The sequence below is a fragment of the Xyrauchen texanus genome, chromosome 28, assembly GCF_025860055.1.
Source record: "Xyrauchen texanus isolate HMW12.3.18 chromosome 28, RBS_HiC_50CHRs, whole genome shotgun sequence".
NCBI lineage: Eukaryota > Metazoa > Chordata > Actinopteri > Cypriniformes > Catostomidae > Xyrauchen > Xyrauchen texanus.
In genome coordinates this window covers 34,520,276-34,542,197 of record NC_068303.1, presented here as the reverse complement: position 1 = coordinate 34,542,197, position 21,922 = coordinate 34,520,276, and the positions used below count along the sequence as shown (strand labels likewise).

At 41.6% G+C, this 21,922-nt stretch overlaps 1 pseudogene; it reads right to left on the bottom strand.

Annotated features, from left to right (window-relative positions):
• Window positions 1-81: 81 nt before the first annotated feature.
• Window positions 82-19,840, bottom strand: LOC127621716 (tubulin epsilon chain-like; annotated as a pseudogene).
• Window positions 19,841-21,922: the final 2,082 nt, after the last annotated feature.

Here is a 21,922-nt window from a genome sequence, read left to right as displayed (position 1 = left end):
AAGTTTAACTTAATTTACATGTAGAAACATTTGTTCACTTAATACACACACACACACACACACACACACACACACACACAGTCAAGTGGCGATGGTGAGTCTATGAACACTGGGCCTCAGATGGGTGTAGTCCTCGATAAGAGCTGAGAGAGATGACGACACCTCCCTGAATCCAGCTGACTCCATGCCATCCACAGAGATATAGTGATGCAGGTGAGCCTGGGGGAGGCACAACAAACATTATCAACTTAAACAAATTGATATTTTGACATTTAAAGCAATGAAATTCATACATTAAGAGTTGCTGAAATGTCCAATTGACCATTGCATGTGCAAGTTTAAACACAACGAAAGCCTTTGGACTATTTTGTTACAGTACATACCTTCCTACTTTAGAGCTCCACAAAATTCTCCCATTGCTCACTGAAAGTGGACTTGACACAAGTGTTGTTGGCCAGGGCCAGCAAAGAGTGTGTGTGACTCGTAGGTGGGACAAGTCTTCATCCTTCCTGAATCCATTGGACAAATGGCAGCATGGGTTTTGACTTGAGAAAACAGATAATTCTAAGCATTGATATGGTAACTTAAAACTCAATTAAATGATCAAGAATTATTTATGTATAATTGAATAGATTATTAACAATTCAGAACTGTTTCTATAAATGAGTGCGTTTACATGCACTTTAAAAGTCTGATTGCTAAATCAACTAAAGCAATAATTTGTCTTTAATATGTCATGTAAAAACTTAAATCTGACTGTAATTGTTCGTCCGGTTTTTGTGAAATCTAACTAACAGACCTGTATGTGATTGTAGCTCGGCTTCATCCAGCATGTATACACATTAGGGGACTGATCGCCACAACATTAAAACCACCTGATAATATAATGTAGGTCCCCTCGAGCCACCAAAAAACAGCTCTGACATGTCGAGTCATGGACTCCATAACTCTGAAACTGTCCTGTGATATCTGGCACCAAGGTGTTAGCAGCAGTGCCAGGTGGCATAAAACAAGTTATTTCCTTATGTATAACACATAAAGTGTGATTCCCCCTTACCTGAGGGAATGACTTGAGAGTGTTGCATGTAATCCCTTATACACTTCTCTTAGGTAAGGGAAACCATTAAGGGATTTACTACAGCGAGCGAGGTTGTACCATAATAAGCATGTCTCGACCATCACTTGGGCAATTTTACCACATAGAAAATACTTTACATTTACACTATTATTTTATTTGAATATTAATGACTATTACATTTTCTCGCTATCATTATTCATGGGAAAACATTTCCTGTTAGTTTTGTAGTCCTTTGTAGTTTTATTCCTTGATTGGTTCTCCCTGATTATTTCTTATTCCCTGATTGTTTCCTCAGGTGTTCCTCATTCCCTTGTTTGTTCCCTTGTGTATTTAAGCCCTTGGTTTCCCTGTTTCCTGTGTCAGTTCTTGCATGTTTAGCTTTCATGTTTTGTGCTTGGTTCCCAGTGTTTTGCTTTTCCTCTGGGTTAACTTGTTTGATTTTCAGTTTAATAAAGCTGTGTTTAGATTCTTATTCCTTGCCTGCCTCGTCACAATCTGCAGGCACAGTGAGGCGAAGACTTTTGGACAGTGGCCTTACACACATGCTCAGTAAACTTGTTTACATTCATATGAACATCACATGTTCACTGATGAAATTTGTTAATGGTGGATTCCGTTTGATATAGATACACAACTCGCTCAGGCTTTCTAGAAACAGGAAAAATTCCTGACTTTAAATAAATACAATTATAATTACAAGTGTAGGATGTTTGCTTTGTAGGGATGTACATGCAGATTTCAGATATAAAATCTGTGATTGAATGACTAATGTTTACTTGCTGAAATTAGATGATTTCCTATTAAGTCAATAGGGATATTGGAATGTTTGGGCATAGCAAAATGGTGGAGCAGTGTCTTCACTGATATGACATCATGAGCAATCCAGTTCTATATGATATGTATATCAGTGGACAGGACAGGCTTTCAGTCTAAGGAAACACCTTTTAAATGTTTGCGCAGCACGCATTTATTAACGTGAGTGTTTTGAGATATGTAGTGAGGTGGACTGCCTCTGACTGGGACTCATTTGAGACATGGTTTACTTTGATTGTCAAGACACAAACGCTATCTATCCATCCATCCATGATCAATCGATCCATGCCTCCATCCATCCTAATGTGTGTTAACTGATCGAAGAACTTATATTTGTAAATCCTTGTGTTGGAATAAGTCTCAAAAGTTATTAAAGTCTAAAAAACATCAACATATTTTCAACACAGAGTACATGGCTTGGCATTTATTTGCATATTAAATTACAGGTATAATTGACCAGTGTAAGTAGTCTATTGTGTAGTGTATCATTTATTTGTGCATTCTGTTAAGGGCAATTGTGAGAATCTTTGATGCTGTTAACTGCATTGTTAAAATAAAGCTGAGAGACTGGATCAGACAGTTGTTGGGTTCATTCCCCCTTCTCCCCTCACTCCACTGCTAATCAAAACCACTTTTAGTGCATCTTTTAAAAATGTGGTGAAAGCTCTGAACAGGGAGGTGTTCTGACCCTTTAATTAGTAACATGCAGGGTCCTAACTGCTGCAGCTTGTAGAAAAATCAGTTTACTTTTTTCGATCTGCTCGCTAGAAAACTAATTTGCTTGTGTTGTTTGTTTGACAAACTTGTCAAGTGGTTAGCTATTCTTCTCACCCGTGATGGGTGAAGGGCGGACTGGCTCAAAGGTGTGAGCCAACTACCGTACTGGGGTAAATTTGCTTGTTGATTGGCGCCTCCTATTGTAAATGCGTGAATGTGCTAACGCCTCGCTTTCTCTGGGAAAGATCGCGTCTCCTTTGGTGTGCAAAGGTCTTTAGATGATAGTTGCCTTTGTACAACAGGCTAACTAAAGATTATGATGGAAAAATAGAAAGTGACGGATGAAAATATGTGAGAAAGGCAGAGGATACGAACCGCTCCATGTTCATGCGCAGATCAGACAGTTGAACAGTTTTCTCGCACCATAAGAGCACAGGCCAGATACAGGTTGCATTTGTGGACAGCACTGATCAGCTGATGCTCCTTACTGAATGCATCTGAGAACATCTGATTCAGTCTATAGCATAGAGAACAACAACCACTCCATAGACAGATGATACACTAAAACAGTGGTTGTCAATCCAGGTCCTGGAGTACCCCAGCACTGTCTCCCTTATTTAAGACACCTGATTTAACTCATCAGCTCATAAGAAATGGTCCAAGATCTAAACTGGACACATCTTGCCTCAGCAAACAGCTCTAATCACAAGAAATTATAACAACTATGTCAAGGCTTTGGGCAGTTATAAGATCAGATGAAGAAAAACTGTGTGTTAACGAGACCTGCGCTGTGGCATGTTGACATCTGCAAGTGTGTAGAGGGGAGTGAGACTGGACACCATATATGGGCCTTTTCCACTGCATGGTACAACTCCACTCAACTTGACTCTGATCACTTTTTGGGGGTTTTCCACTGTGGATAGTTCCTGGTACCTGGTACTTTTTTTAGTACCACCTCGGTCGATGTTCCAAGCGAGCCGAGCCGATACTATATGTGACGTCAAAACCCTGCAGATCACTGATTGATTGAATCAGCGTCACTGGATTTGCGACATGGGACATCAACCCACTAGTTTTAAAATTAGCTACAGCGATATCAGTATCATTTGTTCATGTGATTTTCAAATTGTAAAAAGAAATGGCTGTGCGCAAAACCACACCATGGTCAAAATACTGTATGCAGACGTTCCTCTCGTTAGCAAGGAATTAAACAAAAAAGTCTTTCATGAAGTGTCTCAGCTGTTGGCTGCACAGCTGAGACACTGCTACCTACCTATCAACAGAGTAGGGAAAAGTAAAAAAGAAACATCAAGGAAAGTGGAAGTGGTTCGACCAAATGGACACTATCTAGACTGGCGAGCAATGGGAGGGAGCCACAGTGTTGTTGGGAGTCCATGATGGAGGGTGGTACGTTAACTCTATACCCTGCTTGAAAGCTTCAATTTATTTAGTTGACCAGCTACTGGAAAGCTTGCTTCTAAAACAAGCAGGAAAATTTAACTGTTACGCTTGTGTAAAATCACCATGCAACAATTGCTTTGTGCAGTACAATGAGCTAGTAGCTAACAGCTAGCGGTTGTGTTATTGTTTATTGTTTTGTGTCGCATTTAAGATGATGTCACGGCAGTAGAGGCGGCGCAACTATGACGATCAGCCTATAATCCCACCTACATTGAGGCAGCACTAAACAGCAGTGGAAAAGCAAGCTCAGAAAAGTAAAGTGAGTAGTGTTGAGTCAAACCATAACGTGCAGTGGAAAAGTGCCAATAGTGTAACCATGGGAATGGCACCAGGTTCATGGCTTTCTCATTCAGATCCATGTTGAGAGAGCCCTCGAATCGTGCTGAGCTGCAAGAGGAGAAATCTTTAACTGAAAGATCAAAAAAGGGTCAAAGACAAAATACAACATACCAGCCGCAGTAAACTCACAATGAAATTAGTTTTTAGTATCACCTATAATCCATGTCTTTAAATGTACTGTCTTCATCAATGAGGTGTACTGGAGTTACTGACAGCACTATAGTGCTTAAAATCATATATAAAGAAGTCACACTAGAAGCATTTTACTCGGTATGTCAAAAGTACCAGTACCTTTTAACAAGACAATTCTTTGGTATCTTTAACAGCAACATTGGAACTGATAAAATTGCTTCAAAGTTTTTGGATTGGCCAGTTACCCCACTACATTTTCTCTGAATTTGAGCATAGTTGAGCCAAACTCATCTGTCACAGGACAGATCATAGTCTAAGAAACCAAGATTCTGTCATAACTACATTTTTACAACATGTGTGCTGGTAGTTACTGCGTTTTTCCTTTGCATGGCAACCGAGTACTATTTTAGCATGGTGACCCTACATTTAACATTTCAATGGACATTTTCAATATAAAGGGCCAGCAAAAAAACATGTGAAACATGTTGAGATGACATTTTTGAGACATTTGGCTTGTGTGACAAATGTACGTATGTAAACTACATAATAAAACATACTATATGATTTCCAATGAGTATGACTCGCTAGGATATGTTGATAAGCACATAGTAACAAAAATGTCACTGTTCCTTCAAGAACATGTCTACTTCGGTTTTAATGAGAGTCACTCCTTGACTATAATGTGTGTAAATAGCAGAAGAGGTGTGTCAAATCTTTAATTGAAGGTTGTCCATATGTGATTGACCAAAGATCAACTCTTACCTCATCACATGTCTCCTTACTGCCCACAGAGACACAATACAACCTTTAAAACATGTTTGAACTTGTGGATCCAGCTGTGAAGTCTTGCAGATTTGTTCTGAACTTATGCTGTTATGCACTCTGCCTATGTTTTGAACACTTTGCATTTAGTTTGTCTCAGTTTCAGGTGTAAAACATGTATAATTTCAATTAAACTCTTTGAGAGTTTTTGTTCCAAGGTTCTTTTGTACACAACACATTATTATCCCATTTTTAATGGGTTCATGTCACTTTCTGCAAGCTGCAAATACATCTCAACCCTTTTCAGCATATCATCAGGGGCCTGGTAATATTAAAAAGTAGGTTGGCCAATATTTTGTTCATGGCATCAAAGGGCTTCTCAAACTTCACCACCCCTCCCTGGGCAGAAATAATGGTAGAGTTCTTCTTGATGACACAGCCAAGTATGCCAGTGTGGGACATATACTGTATCTTACCAACAATATCCAACATCCAATATCCTGAAGAGAAAGAATAATTGATTTGCTTCATCCTGATACAGTATTCACTTGCCTTTAAAAGCAAAATTCACCCAAAAATGAAAATTCTGTTATCAATTACTCACCATCATGTCACTCAAAATCCCCATAACTTTCTTTCTAGTGGTGGTGGCGGCGTAGTGGGCTAAAGCACAGAAATGGTAAGCAGAAGGTTACTTAACTCCAGGCTGCTACAGGGGGATTGTCCCTGTAATAAGTGCACTGTAAGTCACTTTGGATAAAAGCATCAGCCAAATGCATAAATGCATACAGCAGAATTTTATGCACATTTTGCATAAAGCCTGAATGTGTATAAAGGCTGTAAAGCTCCAAAAAGGACAAAAAAGTTTTCCAACTATTCTGTAGACATATGATTGCATTGTGAGGAAAAGACTGAAATGTATCAAAAGTTGTTGCTTGCTGAAAATCTTTCCCTCTGCCATAGCACCCAAATCTCATTTGCGCTTCTGCATATTCAAATTTGGTCTGTTGCGATCATTTACGAGACAAGAAACAACTAATGCCAAACATTTACATTTACGTAAAATGGGGTTGGAGTGACATAAAGGTAAGTAAATGATAACATAACTGGTTATCTACCAGCAGTACACAGTCTGCGTGCTCTGTGAGATCTTGGCCAGGACGCTGTTGTAAGGAGAGGTGATGACATCATAGTCTGATGTCGGGTAGACAGAGGCCACTATCTGATAGACCACTGGGAATTCCTCTCAATGTACCTAACACAAATGTACCTAAACCCAATCCTGTCCCTAAGCACACAAATGTACCACTCAAGCAAATACAGGACTTAACAATAAGGATGATCCGCTTTCCCAGGGCCAGTGCAAGAGAATTTCAGGCAAGTTCACAGAACTCTCACTTGCCCCGTTATGTCAGTGCTTACATAAGTTCAAAGCGCAAGTGGGTGTGGGAGGGAGTGTTTGTGCTACTGGGGGCGTATGCACGCTAACTGTGGGTGTATGGTAGGATAATACAGTGGCACTAAGCGCAAATTGCTATTTTCCCCAGAAATATGTAATTATGCTAAGACATTTCAATACCACTTACCACTTCCAGTTACCATTTGCAGTTTAGAGATTTCACCAGCAGGTGGTAATAAAGTTAATGTCTAAATTCTGAAAGTACAGAACACTAGACACATGGATATTTGACACTAGACTCTTGAGGACAGTTAATACAATAAAAATAAAATGTATTTACAAATATTCATTAATGGAAGAGTTATAGAAACCGGAAATGTTAAATTCCTTACGATTCCCATCCCTTGCTGTAACATTTAAAGCTACAGTATTATTGTAATTTACAACCAGTATTGATTGTCTTACTTTATTGTTAATAATTGTTTTAAAAAAAAGATTTTAATAATAAATATTAATATATTTATGTAGGATAAGTAAAAATCGGTAGTATTGGCCCAACTGGGCCAGCAACAACAACAAAAAAAGTTTGTTGAACCTTGATGTAACATGACTGAGATCATGGGAGTTCAGGATAGAAGCTCACCTCCTCCCATAGAGTGAATGAGAAAAAAGCATTGAAAGCAATCACAGTGTTCTGCAGCCCTGCGGACCTGATCCACAATCTGCTCTCTGTAGGCCGAGCCATATGTGTGGTGCCCGACAGCCAAGAGTTACACCCCAAACACAAATTAGTTGCTTTATGGAAATATAGATAACACAATATTCTAATTCAAAACTAAAGAAATCATATCATGAGGAATACATTTTTCCTTTTCTGTTTTGAGGTAAAAGAGCTTGATGTACTATGAAAACCTACTGCAACTGTTGAACGCTAAACTTCCTTTCCAAACCAACAATTCTGGGATTGCCTTATCTGCAGAGGACACATACAAAAACACAAAAAAACCCTTATGCTTAGGGTTTGGACAAAATAAGTTATCTTAGAAGGCTGCACAAACATGCAGCCTAGTGTTTGAAATGGCCTTTGCATCAGGATTCGGGAGCACATCTACTGTATGATGCCTGTAAATCTATTGTTAACCTTTTGCTAAAATACTCTCTGGGTAGGCAGCTCACTATGTTTTGGAACAGAGCTATTAAAAGATGATTTAATAGTGATCCTTCTTTTCATTTTTTACTCTACAGCTTAAAGTGATTATTACAGGTTAAAATGATATTTCACACCAAAATAACAATTCTGTCATCATTGACTCACCCCATATTGTTCAAAACCTATAATTGTTCAAAACCTATATTACTGTCTTTCTTCTGTGCAACGCAAAACATTTTAGGAAGAATGTCTGCCTCAGTCAAAATGAACTTTCATTGCATGATTTTTTTTTCTCCATACCATCAAAGTTGTCTGAACCTATTTTGTTTTTTGAGGCAGAAAGTAAGTCATGTGTTTGAAACAATATGAGGGGGAGTAAATTATTTCATATTTGGGCGAACTATTCCTTTAATGGCTGGTGTCATTTCACTCTGAATCAAAGCAATCGACTGTGAGCGCTTATACATGACAAGCCACTTAAACACTCAAAACCATCAAGTCAGATTTTTAGCAATGTGCCTGGAGACTGTCAGGTGAACACATAGGTGTGTACATCACATGAGGAAAAGTAACAGATTTTTATCTCTTTGACTTCTTAGAAAACCATTTTTTGACGAGGTGTTCTTGACAAACCATTTTGAGTAAACATTTGTCAAAAACCTGCCAACCTGTAACATCAGCTTACAGGCTTGGCTTACAGGTTATTAGATGCATGATATAGATGAATGTACATTTAAGCACTAGATATGTCATATGGGCCCTGATCTAAGCATGAGCATGTCTGGGACTGATCACCATATGCACGAACAGGCGTGACTCTAGAATTGTCCTGTTCATACAACAACTTACAGGAGTGGCTCCAATACTGTCTACATGAATGAATAATCAAAGTCAATAAATTTTTCATAAACAAAGATGGCAATGTTTAACATTGGGATGTCTTTTAAAACTTGACATTATGTTATTTAATAATAATAGTGTAAAATCCTTTATAAGCCATGAATCTAACCAACCACCTCCAAAGTGAATCACAAAATGTAAAACTTTGATTTGAATTGATTTACTGAGATCGTGCTCACTTGTGATACTGATCAAAGTGAAATAAAATATGGGTACCAACTGGCTTCAGCAGTTCAGGCGACCAATACTGCTGCTCTGTAGCATTCACGAGGCTTACCCCTGCATCCATCAACTCACTGAAGACAAATACCATGGATGGCTCCATTTCTATTTTAACTGTACCATGGCCCTGAATGCTTTACTGGATTTTGCCAGAAACATGCAAACGTTTCCTTCCAAAATAATATGTAAATAGTCGAGACTGAAAAACTGAAAAAGAAAAATCCTAGCAGAGGAGTTTCAAGATTGTGAGTCAATGCAGATTGACAGACCCCCTGCAGAGTTCAACTCTCACCAGTTATTCCCTGAACTGGAGACGCCGCTGATGAGTTGTGTACTGAAGAGCTGATGCAACAACCCCTACAGAATCTCGCCCAGGACTCCCTCCTCCATGTCCACCAACACGGCCTGCAGACACACACACACACATTGGTAGTTCATACATGGACTTGACATTTTTATTTCAAAATCTATGTTTTTTTAAGAAACAGGCCATCATTTCATAAACTCTTTTGGCTTTACTAGTCCTGCAGCGTAATATTGTTTTTAAAAAGTGTATTCTCTTAATTGATTTAAGGTCATGAAATCGGCATGTAAAATTAAAAAACCAATAAGCACAGCATTATGCTGCACATATGGGTTTTGATGGGAGTTTAGCATGACATCCAGCTATTTTTACACATTGTTTCCAACTGTTAGACTCCCATATTTAAGGACTGGGGATCTATTGATATGAATATTTTTGGACTACAGAAATACAGATTTTAACAAAAACCTATTCACGAACGTTCGCAATCTTCCGGTGAACTTCCGGTTTAGGTTACTACCGGTATTTCCGATGTAGATGTTGTTGAAGAGTGAGTGGCAAGCTATCAGTGAGTACCGTATGTAAAATGTTAACAGTAAATAAGAAACGTCTTAAGGCCATTGCACACTGAGTCCGAAATTTTCGTATGCGTTTTTTCGTGTTCATCAGCCTAAAAATTCGTCACGCACAGAAACCTTGCACACTGAGTCCGATGCGTATTTATTAAACCTTTGCGGAAAAAACGCAAAAAATACAAAATTGGATTCGTCAAGCAGTGAGGATGATTTTGTTGCCCTCTCTCTTCTTTAAAAGAGAAAAAGAAAGAGGAAATATTGGGTCCATCCAATCCTGAGATTGCGCCGAGAGGAAGGAGAGTTTCAGCTCCTTATCAAGGAGTTGCGAAATTATCCCGAGCGATTCAAAACCTACCTCAGAATCAGAATGTCTGTGGAAAAGTTTGATGCTTTGCTAGCGATACTGGAGCCACACATTAAAAAGAAGACTACAAATTTCCGTGAGCCAATCGATCCTGAACAGAGACTGGCAGTATGTCTAAGGTAGCTATCACACACACACACACACACACACACACACACACATCTGTTGTGTTTCCATGTTTTATGGGGACTTTCCATAGACATAATGGTTTTTATACTGTACAAACTTTATATTCTATCCCCTAAACCTAACCCTACCCCTAAACCTAACCCTCACAGAAAACTTTCTGCATTTTTACATTTTCAAAAAACATAATTTAGTATGATTTATAAGCTGTTTTCCTCATGGGGACCGACAAAATGTCCCCACAAGGTCAAAAATTTCGGGTTTTACTATCCTTATGGGGACATTTGGTCCCCACAAAGTGATAAATACACGCTCACACACACACACACACACACACACACACACACACACACACACACACACACACACACACACACACACACACAGACAGCCGGCGGAAGCGCTGGGCAGACAGATCAGCTGTATACAGGTTATATTTTGTACCCTAATAATACAATAGTAATCGAATTGGCTGCTCAATCACACCTAAATCGATCCGAAATTTCGATCTGATTGAAAGGGGAGGTTTATTCCTTTTCTATTCCGATCGAGAGAACATACACTTGATCGAATTGAAAACCGAAACTGAAAGGACTGCGCATATTCAGTGTTTTTGTAATCCGCATTTTGTTTTTCATACAGTACTTTGTGCTGCGAGACGAAGTGTATCAACTTGTCAGACGCCATTCTGGATCACAAACTGATCAGATATCTCAAAGTCAAAGGTGCATTTTGCATTATTTTTCAAGTTAGCTACTATGAGTTAGAGAATGAGGTTACTTTAGGGTTAGTAAGAAAGTAAGTTAAACAGAACACAATATAAACAGCAAAGCAACTGTCTCAACAACCAGCTTCTGATATGGATTGCAAGAGTAGATTTGTGTACCGGTAATACTTTTTATATTATAATATTATAATACATTACAATACTTTTTATATTTAGATTATAATATTATTTTTATTTCTAAATTATACTTTTATATTAATTGATTTCATTTAGATGAATGAAAATTCAATTGTGTTGCATCATTTATTGCTTATATTTTTGCCTTGCCATCAGTTGTGTCAGTTATTTACAGTATGCACTGTAACCGTTCATCTGTGAGACAAATCAGTTGTATACATCAAACTCAGCACTACACTAAAAACAGTTGTGGTTATGTTTAATGGCTTTGTGAATTGAGTTTACTGAGTGTGATGAGTTTAATTGTTTTTCTAATAAACATCTCCACTGTTTCTCTACATTCACGTTAATTCATTGTCATTTCCACCACCACCCTGTCATTTCCATCACCACACACATTTTTTTAAAATATTTAAAAAGTTCTCATCACACATTAAAAATGTATCCACAATTTACGAGATCATGCTCTACTTAATATAAAAATGCAAGTCATTTATTTTCTAATAAGCTCTTGCCCAAACCAATATTAAATTTCAGAGTGTGACAGGTGTACAGTTCACTGTTTGGTCCTTAGGGCATTTAATTTATCTCATTGACAAATGTATAATTATTGTACATTGTGGAAAAACTGATAAAACTAGTTACAAAAATGATCCTAGACAATTCTTGACTGACATAAGTTATTCTGTTTTTAAATAACAGCATTGAGATGTGGTGGAAATGACTTCTTAGTTATGAGACTAACACAGTCTCATAACTTCTCTTGTAATCTAAGTTTGCCCTCTTACAGACCTTAAAACTAAACAAATTATTTAAACTTATGAGACGGTGTTATGTGACTTTTGAACAAGTTTTTTTTATTCAACTTCACAAGCCTAAAAGTGCCCCTTGTTGAAGAAATGCCCATATATTTATTCAATGTCAGATAGTAAAATGAACATATAATAAACCACATGTGACCAACAACTAAAATTAATCGTTTAATAAGTATTTTGTAAAGTTACTTTCTAGCCTAACGTCACCTAGAATCATCGCTAACATTAGGGCTACAGCTAGCTAAAGATATAGCATAACTTAACTTCATAATTGTCAATGAATGAAGAGACGTATATCTTGAAACCCTTTTCCCTCTTGCTCTTGGGAGCCGATGATGACGCTTGAATTATTCGGTGTACGTCGTTTATCGTTATCCTTGGCAGATGTTGAAGGGATCTGGTGTAGAAAGCCACGTTTATCTGGTCCTAGTCTTACCTGACAGTTACCGGCGTCGTCGATGAAGCTAACGTAACGTTAGACCGGAAATACCATCGCCCACCAGTGACGTCTGACAATCATGGAACGTTCGTAAAATCAACTAGCCAATAAGCCGATACCAATATTTTGCCACTTAACTTATTTTGTCATCAAATCACTGTCAAAATAATTTTCGGCAGATTCACAATACTTCTGCGAAAAGGATTAAATTGTATAATATGTAAGATTACACTCTCTGTATCAAACTGATGTCAAATAAGTTCAGGCCATAGTATGTCTGACTGTACTATTACTCCAACACATGATATTTTGAAGGTAAAATCTTCAGAGTAGAGTGTTTACAACCATCGTGAAAGAGTGTCAAGGCCCCTTCAGTGAAAGTGTTCATTAAAGTATGTAGATGTGTGTTACTTTAGAATTATGCTTTAAAAATTTACAAAGAGGTACAAAAGCTTTTTACTGTTCTTACAATAAATCATTTCCATTGAACACATATTGGATCTATTGAACACATGACAGGCCATCATTTTAAAGAGAGCCACAATAAAAGATGACTAGAAGATAAAAAGATAAAAAAAAATAACTAAATAAGATAACATGATGATTGGTATCAAAAAAGATTATTTTGTACTTACTCTTATTTTCCACTTCTGTTTCTGCAGTTCAAAACAACAGAACTCACATTTGACATGTATGTAATGTATATAATAGAACATTACAAATTCATACTATTTACAGTATATGTTGAGCAATTACACAGAAATCTCAACCATATCATATTATTAAAAATATAAAAATTTAATATAAAAAAATCCCCTATTAAATTCTATATAATAGTGGTTAAATGAGCAATGGATACTGCCATCCAGACCGCTAGAGGGCGCCAATTGCTTACAAAGAACTGACAAGTTTTGAATGCAGAAACGCAGTCTTTTAAGGTTTAGTAATCGTGCAAGACCGTATTGCCATTTCAATCTTAATTCGATCAGTCATGCAGAACTGAATAAATGAACATGGAAGTGGTTCGACCGTACGAGTTGGCTCCTACAAAATCAAGCTACTTTTACAATTAGATAATGTCATATATATCTGAATAGTTTTTCTATCCATTTGAATTCACATAGTTTTTACAAAGTGTGTTACAAATTAATTAGAAATAAAATAATTGTTTTTTCATATCTGCGTTTGCATGCTAATAACCAATATGTGGATGGTTTTAATTTGGTCAATAATTACCTGATAAATACCATGTTGGGATGCATGGATAAATCCGTGCATCCCTAGAAAAACAATTATTTGCCTTTTTCTTTTATGAGAGTAAGTATTACATGTCATATCAACTGCCCACATACACACACATGGCAGCTGTCAGACTTGTCTCCATGCCACAACGCCTATACATCACCCAGCATGGTGCTCACCCTGGCATTCAGAGCTATGATCCTGCCCCTTGTAGAGTCTGCTCCACCAGCTCTCCTGCAAATACACCACAAACACACACACACACACACACACACACACACACACACACACACACACACACACACACACACACACACACACACACACACACATGTTGTGTTTCCATGTTTTATGGGGACTTTCCATAGACATAATGGTTTTTATACTGTACAAACTTTATATTCTATCCCCTAAACCTAACCCTACCCCTAAACCTAACCCTCACAGAAAACTTTCTGCATTTTTACATTTTCAAAAAACATAATTTAGTATGATTTATAAGCTGTTTTCCTCAAGGGGACCGACAAAATGTCCCCACAAGGTCAAAAATTTCGGGTTTTACTATCCTTATGGGGACATTTGGTCCCCACAAAGTGATAAATACACACTCACACACACACACACACACACACACACACACACACACACACACACACACACACACACACACACACACACACACACACCATCAGTGCTCATATGAGAAGATATCACTGTAAACTCTCGTGGGTCAGAGAAAAGAGAACATGTGGAGTGGCAGTGGACTGAGAGGGAGAGACAGAGTGTAGAAGAAAAGAGAGAGGTTACTTTGGGTCGACATTTCTAAAGAAGCTGCTTAAGGCCTCATCGTAAACTCCCTTCTGCATAGACAAACACAGTGAGACTCACTTTAAGACTTTAAATGGAATTATTCATGGAGAAAAGAGACTGTAAGATCAGACAGAAAACCACAGCAGGTTCTTTGTAAAAACAAAGAGGCAGATTTATGTGGCAATAACGTATGGGGCAGCAAACATAAAAGCATTTTACAACAACTTGCCTGATTTTTCAAGATTTAAAAACAAAACTTCTAGGTTACGTATGTAACCTCCGTTCCCCGATGGAGGGAACAAGACGTTGTGTCGGAGAAGCGACACTAGGGGTCTCTCTTGAGCGGCCATATATGCCTCTGATCTATGAAAAAAGGCCAATGAGAAGTTGGCAGACGGTATTTGCATACCCCGCCCATGGACATACGGGTATTTGGAAGTGGTATTAGGGAGGCCAGCAGGGGGTGCTCACCCTACGGTCTGTGTGGGTCCTAATGCCCCAGTATAGTGACGGGGACACTATACTGTAAAAAAGGCACCATCCTTAGGATGAGATGTTAAACCGAGGTCCTGACTCTCTGTGGTCATTAAAAATCCCAGGACACTTCTCGTAAAGAGTAGGGGTGTAACCCCGGTGTCCTGGCCAAATACCCCCCATTGGCCCCTATCTACCATGGCATCGTATTAATCTCATCCCTGAATTGGCTACATAACTGTACTCTCTCCTCTCCACCAATAGCTGGTGTGTGGTGGGCGTTCTGGCAGCACTATGGCTGCCGTCGCATCATCCAGGTGGATGCTGCACACTGGTGGTGGTGGTTGAGGAGATTCCCCCTATACTATGTAAAGCGCTTTGAGTGCCTAGAAAAGCGCTATATAAATGCAAGGAATTATTATTATTATTATTATTATTATTATTATTTAAGCGGGCAAATACGGGAGTTCATTCAGGATTTTTCTGAGGAGCCGGAAATGGTCCGGCTCCTCAGCGACATGGCGGGGAAGACACAACGTCTCGTTCCCTCCATCGGGGAACGGAGGTTACATACGTAACCTAGACGTTCCCCTTCTGTCGCTCTCTCCACGTTGTGTCGGAGAAGCGACACTAGAGGTCCCACTTAAATCATGCCGTGCGCTGAGCCGTATACGTGAACTGCTGATACAGAAGCGGGCAGGTATTCTTACGTGCAAAACACAACCAGCTGTATCAGGCTGCACGTACCCTTCCCCAATGCCTCATTAAAGTCATTAAAATAATTCTGGTTACCCTAGTGAGGGGATCAAGGTGATGCTTGCCAACCTGGGAACGGGCCAAGCCTGGCTGGGCCTCTTTTCTCTCTATGTTTCTCGCATAGAGCAATCACGGCCGGAGCCCTTACATGCATTAAAGGAAGGGGGTCTTACCCAGTTTCCTATTCTTTCAGGGGGAGAAGACCCTGCGGAGACCACACCTACCCTGCAGGGGAGGTAAAAGTGGCGAATACATCACATGGCCGCTTAGGACCTATGTGGGAAAGTTGGCGCGGTGGTAGATCCAGCCTCATAGAGGGGGGAGTTGCTACAGCACGGCGACCGAGGCAGCTGGAACTGCCTTAGGGAGACACGGGAGTCCACTCGTGAGGGGACAGTACCGCGGAGATTACACACTGGGGGAGTCCGCGTAGGAGGCCTTTGACCTGTGGAGCACCTATTCCAGTACAGGGTAGATTAAGTACCCGTAGTGGATTGGGTCGGCGAGTTCCTCCGCTGAACTGCAGACCCATGAGGGCTAGGGAGGAATCAATCAGGGATCCAAGAGATGGGGTCTCCAGGGAAAAAAGGCGCACTATTTTACCTCGGCTGAGGGAAAGGGCGCTAGGCGCAAGCGATTCACCCGGCCAGTTCGTCAGCGTGTTACAGAGTTCTATGGGCTTGGACCTGAGAGAACACGAGACGATACCGACTCAACCTGGAGATTGTAAAATCTTGCGAAGGTATCTTGCTCCTCGTTCTCCTTGACCTTGCACAGCACCTGTGCAAGAAGGCTCACTGGAGGGAATACGTACTTGTGCAGCCCCGTGGGCCAGCTGTGTGCCAATGCGTCTGCCCCGAGGGGAGCCTCTGTTCGGGCGTTCCAGAGCGGGCAGTGGGAGTTTTCTTGGGAGGCAAACAGGTCTACCTGGGCCTTGCCGAACCGTTCCCAGATCAGCTGGACCGACTGGGGGTGAAGCCTCCACTCTCCACTGGCAAGCGTTGTCGTTGAGGTTGCCGGGGATGTGAGTGGCACGCAGCGACTGCCATCCCCAGATCGATTCCATTGGCTGGCTCCAAAAGAGGAGACAACGGGCGAGTCGTGACATGTGGTGGGAGAGCCTTGGCGATTTATGTACGCACCACTGCTATCTGACCTGACCAGGACCTGTTTGTCTCGAACTAACGGGAGAAACTTCCTCAGGGCAAAGAAAACAGTCAGCAACTCTAGGCAGTTGATGTGCCAGCGCAGTGGCTGCGTGCCCGTTGCACACGGTGCCCCAACCTGATCTGGAGGCGTCGGTCGTGACCATAATGCGTCGGGACACCTGCCGCAAGGGTACTCCTGCCTGTAGAAAACAGAGGTCTGTCCAGGGTTTGAGTGTTTGGCGGCAGGCGGTGGTGATCATCACACAGTGTGTACCACGGCGCCATGCTCGTCTCGGGACTCGAGTCTGAAGCCAGTGCTGAAGTGGTCTCATATGCATCAACCCCAGCGGCGCGACTGCCGTGGAGGATGGCATATACCCCAGGAGCCTTTGGAAACGTCTTAAAGGGACCATAGTGCTTGGCTTGAAGGAAGTGAGGCATTTCAGCACCGATTGTGCACACTCGTTGGAGAGACGTGATGACATTGATACTGAATCTAACTCCATGCCGAGAAAAGAGATGCTCTGAACCGGGGCGAGCTTGCTCTTTTCCGAGTTGACCTGAAGTCCCAAACGGCTGAGGTGCCTGAGCACCTGGTTTCTGTGCATGCATAGTAACTCTTGCGAGGGGGCCAGGATGAGCCAGTCATCGAGGTAGTTGAGTATGCGGATGCCGGCTTCTCAGAGCGGGGCAAGGGCTGCCTCTGCGACTTTCATGAAGACGCGAGGGGACAGAGACAGGCCGAAGGGGAGGACTTTGTACTGATACGCCTGGCCGTCGAACGCAAACCGTAGGAAGGGTCGGTATCGTGGCGGAATCGAGTCTTGAAAGTACGCGTCCTTCAGGTCCTTCCAATCCAACCTCACGCTAGCGGCAGCCCGGGAAAGCATGTCAGTCATCTGCGCGTTGGCCTGAGCCTGGGCGTGCTGGCCCGAAAGCATGCTCTCCGATGCAGCGGCGAGCTCATCTGCTTCGAGCTCGAGAGGATAGACTGACTGGCTGTGAGGTGAGCGTGCCGGGGGGGCGGGTGGTCCGAGGGGGCGTACCTGGCGGAGCTGCACCCACTGCCATCCCCAGATCCCTTCCATCACCAGCCGCATCGTCCTCAATCCCGTGGGAAGAAGGAGCAATGCGGGGGGCGGCTGGAGTGGCTTGCTTTCTGTTGAAAGCAAGCCGCGACTGCAACGTTGTCATGGTCATGTTCTCGCAGTGAGAACATGAACCATCCACAAACGCAGCCTCAGTGTGATCGCTGCCCAGACACATGATATGACGCCTGTGGCCGTCTGAAGCGGAGAGCACTCTACCGCATCCAGGAACAACACAGGGGCGGAAAGGCATCTTGAAAAAGACGTGTCCTGAAAAGGACGTTCAACGCTGCTGTGTTTTGCTCTTTTAGAGGAAATTACTCTTTTAATAAAATCACTCTTTGTATGGAACTCTTTTGAGTTTGTCTGCACCGTCAAAGCGCCCAGGGGCAACAATGCACAGCTGTGCAAGGAAGGAGAAAAGCCGCTGTTGTGCGCCGTCGAATCCAACAGCATGCAGAGCGTCAGAGGAATAACAGGAACTGGTGTGTGACTCGCACTAAACTGCATACACGACCATCGGCTCCGAAGAAATTTTCTGAATTAACTCCCGTATTTGCCCGCTAAATACCCGTATGTCTGGGGGCGGGGTATGCAAAACTTCTGCCAACTTCTCATTGGCTTTTTTTCATAGATCAGAGGCATATATCGGCACTCAAGAGAGACCCCTACTGTCGCTCCGACACAACGTGGAGAGAGCGACAGAAGGGGAAATGTTGTTTTCAAATGCTTAATGTTGGGTTTCATGAACAGTTTTTAAAAATAACTATTCAAGTGAATTAATATAACATTTCCCTGCACCCATTTGTCATTACTGCAAAAGCAAATTAGCTTATAATAATAATGAAAAAAAGAAAATAATACAAATAATAATAATAAAATATACATACACACACATACACCCACAACATAAAAACCCCCTGCCTAAAATCGTGAAGGTCCCCCCTCATGCTGCCAAAACCACTCTGACCCATCGGGGAATGGACTCCACAAGACTTGGTATCTGGGCCAAGGTGGATATGACTTGCTGGTCTAGCACATCCCATAGATGCTCAATCGGATTGAGATCTGGAGAATTTGGTCAACGCAATGCAAGTCAACACCTTGAACTCTTTGTCATGTTCCGCAAACCATTTCTGAACAATTTTTGTAGTGTGGTGGGGCGCATATCATGCTGAAAGAGGCTGCTGCCATCAGGAAATACTATTGCTATTAAGGGTTGTTCCAAGAAGAACATTGCCCAGAGCATCACACTGCCTCCGCCGGCCTGCCTTCTTCCCATGGTGCATCCTGATGCCATCTCTTCTCCAGGTAAATGACGTACATGCACCCGTCCATCCACATAATCTAAAATAAAACATGATTCATCAGACCAGGCCACCTTCTTACATTGCTCCATGGTCCAGTTCTGACGCTCACGTGCCCATTGTAGATGGTGAATAGGGTTCAGCATGGGCACTCTGACCGGTCTATGGCTACTCAGCCCCATAGATATCAAGCTGCGATGCACTGTGTGATCTGACCCCTTTCTATCATAGCCAGCTTTAAGTTTTTCAGCAATTTGTGCTACAGTTGCTCTTCTGTGGGATCGGACCAGACGAGCTAGCCTTCGCTCCCCATGCGCATCAATGAGCATTAGACGTCCATGACCCTGTCACCGGTTCACCAGTTGTCCTTTCTTGGACCATTTTTGGAAAGTACTAACCCTTGCATACCAGGAACACCCCACAAGACCTGCTGTTTTGGCGATCTTCTGATTCAATCGAATAGCCATCACAATTTGGCCCTTTTCAAAGTCAATCAAATCTTTACGCTTGCCCATATTTCCTGCTTCCAACACATGAAATTCAAGAACTGACTGTTCACTTGCTGCCTAAAATATCCCACCACTTGACAGGTGTCATTGCAACGAGATAATAAATGTTATTCACTTCACCTGCCAGTGGTTTTAATTCTGTGGCTGATCCAGCCAGTATTGATGCTGACTACCACCCCTGGAGTAGTGAGTTCGAATCCAAGGTGTGCTGAGTAATTCCAGCCAGGTCTCCTAAGGAATAAAATTGGCTGATGTGTGTGTGTGTGTGTGTGTATATATATATATATATATATATATATATATATATATATATATATATATATATATATATATGTAAATATATGTAAATATTTTAAATGGTAAAGTATGAATTATTAATACATCATAATATTACACTATTACAGAAACAAGATTCTAATAATAAAAATTGAGAATAATGATAATTTCAAACTCCAAAGTCATCCAGAGGTAACTTAGATAGAAAATGTGCTTATAAATTATTTAATGAAACTTGTGATTTTTAAGATAGCGTACAATAAGGGTTGGTGAGAAACAAACCAAAATTTAATGTACAGTATTATTGAACAGTCCTCAATCAAACAGAAAGAGATGGAGTAGGCTGGACTGTCTGTCACCTCTTCTCCATTCTGAACCAGTGAGTATTTGTGACAGACCTGAAGAGAGTGAGACCTCTGCAAATACATTCAGTAGGAGTAAAATTCTCAGCCAAAATCATGTAGTTTTTAACTGGCTCTTGAGATGCTGGCTTAAATATACTGTTATGAGAAAGTTTTGGACCAGTGCCAGTTCACATCGAATGGAGTTACCCGCACGATAACAAGCTATCGATAGAATGTATTCGCTCATCATGGCTGGTTAGGACAAAAACTGATTAAAATAGAAAATATACTTTTTATCATATGTAATTTGCCATCAGCAGCCGACACTACAGAGGATGGTTCACTCTCCGTCTCTGTTGCAGATGTAACCCGATCCTTCTGACGGGTGAACATTCGTAAAGCCGCGGGTCCAGATGGCATTCTGGGCTGCATCATCAGAGCGTGCGCGAACCAACTGGATGGTGTTTTTACGGACATTTTCAACCTGTCCCTCTCCCTGTCCGTAGTCCCCACATGCTTCAAAACGTCCACATTGTGCCTGTACAAAAGCAATCAAAAATCACTTGTTTAAATTACAGGTGTCCTGTTGCTCTGACCCCCATCATCAGCAAATGCTTTGAGAGGCTAATCAGAGATCACATCTGCTCTGTGCTGCCCACCTCTCTGGACCCATTGCAGTTTGCTTACCGCAACAACCGCTCCACTGATGATGCCATTGCATCTACAATACACACTGCTCTCTCCCATCTGGAAAAAAGGAACACATGTGAGAATGCTGTTTGTAGACTACAGCTCAGCATTCAACACCATAGTGCCCTCCAAGCTTGATGCGAAACTCCGGGCTCTGGGCTTAAACAGCTCGCTGTGCAGCTGGATCCTGGACTTCCTGTCAGGCAGACGTAAGGTGGTTAGAATGGGCAGCAACATCTCCTCATCACTGACCCTCAGCACTGGAGCCCCGCAGGGCTGTGTTCTCAGCCCACTCCTGTATTCCCTTACACACATGACTGTGTGGCAACACATAGCTCCAATGCCATTATTAAGTTTCTGACGATATGACGGTGGTAGGTCTGATGACTGACAATGATGAAAGAGCCTACAGAGAGGAGGTGCACACTCTGACACACTGGTGTCAGGAGTACAACCTCTCCCTCAACGTCAGTAAGACCAAGGAGCTTGTAGTGGACTTCAGGAGGAAAGACAGAGAACACAGCCCCATCACCATTAATGGAGCACTGGTGGAGAGAGTCAGCAGCTTCAAGTTCCTCGGTGTCCACATCACTGAGGAACTCACATGGTCCGTCCACACTGAGGCCGTTGTGAAGAAGGCTCACCAGTGCCTCTTCTTCCTGAGATGGCTGAGGAAGTTTGGAATGAACCACCACATCCTCACACGGTTCTACACCAGCACTGTACCACCCACAACCGCAAAGACCTGAAAAGGGTGGTGTGAACTGCCAGAAATATC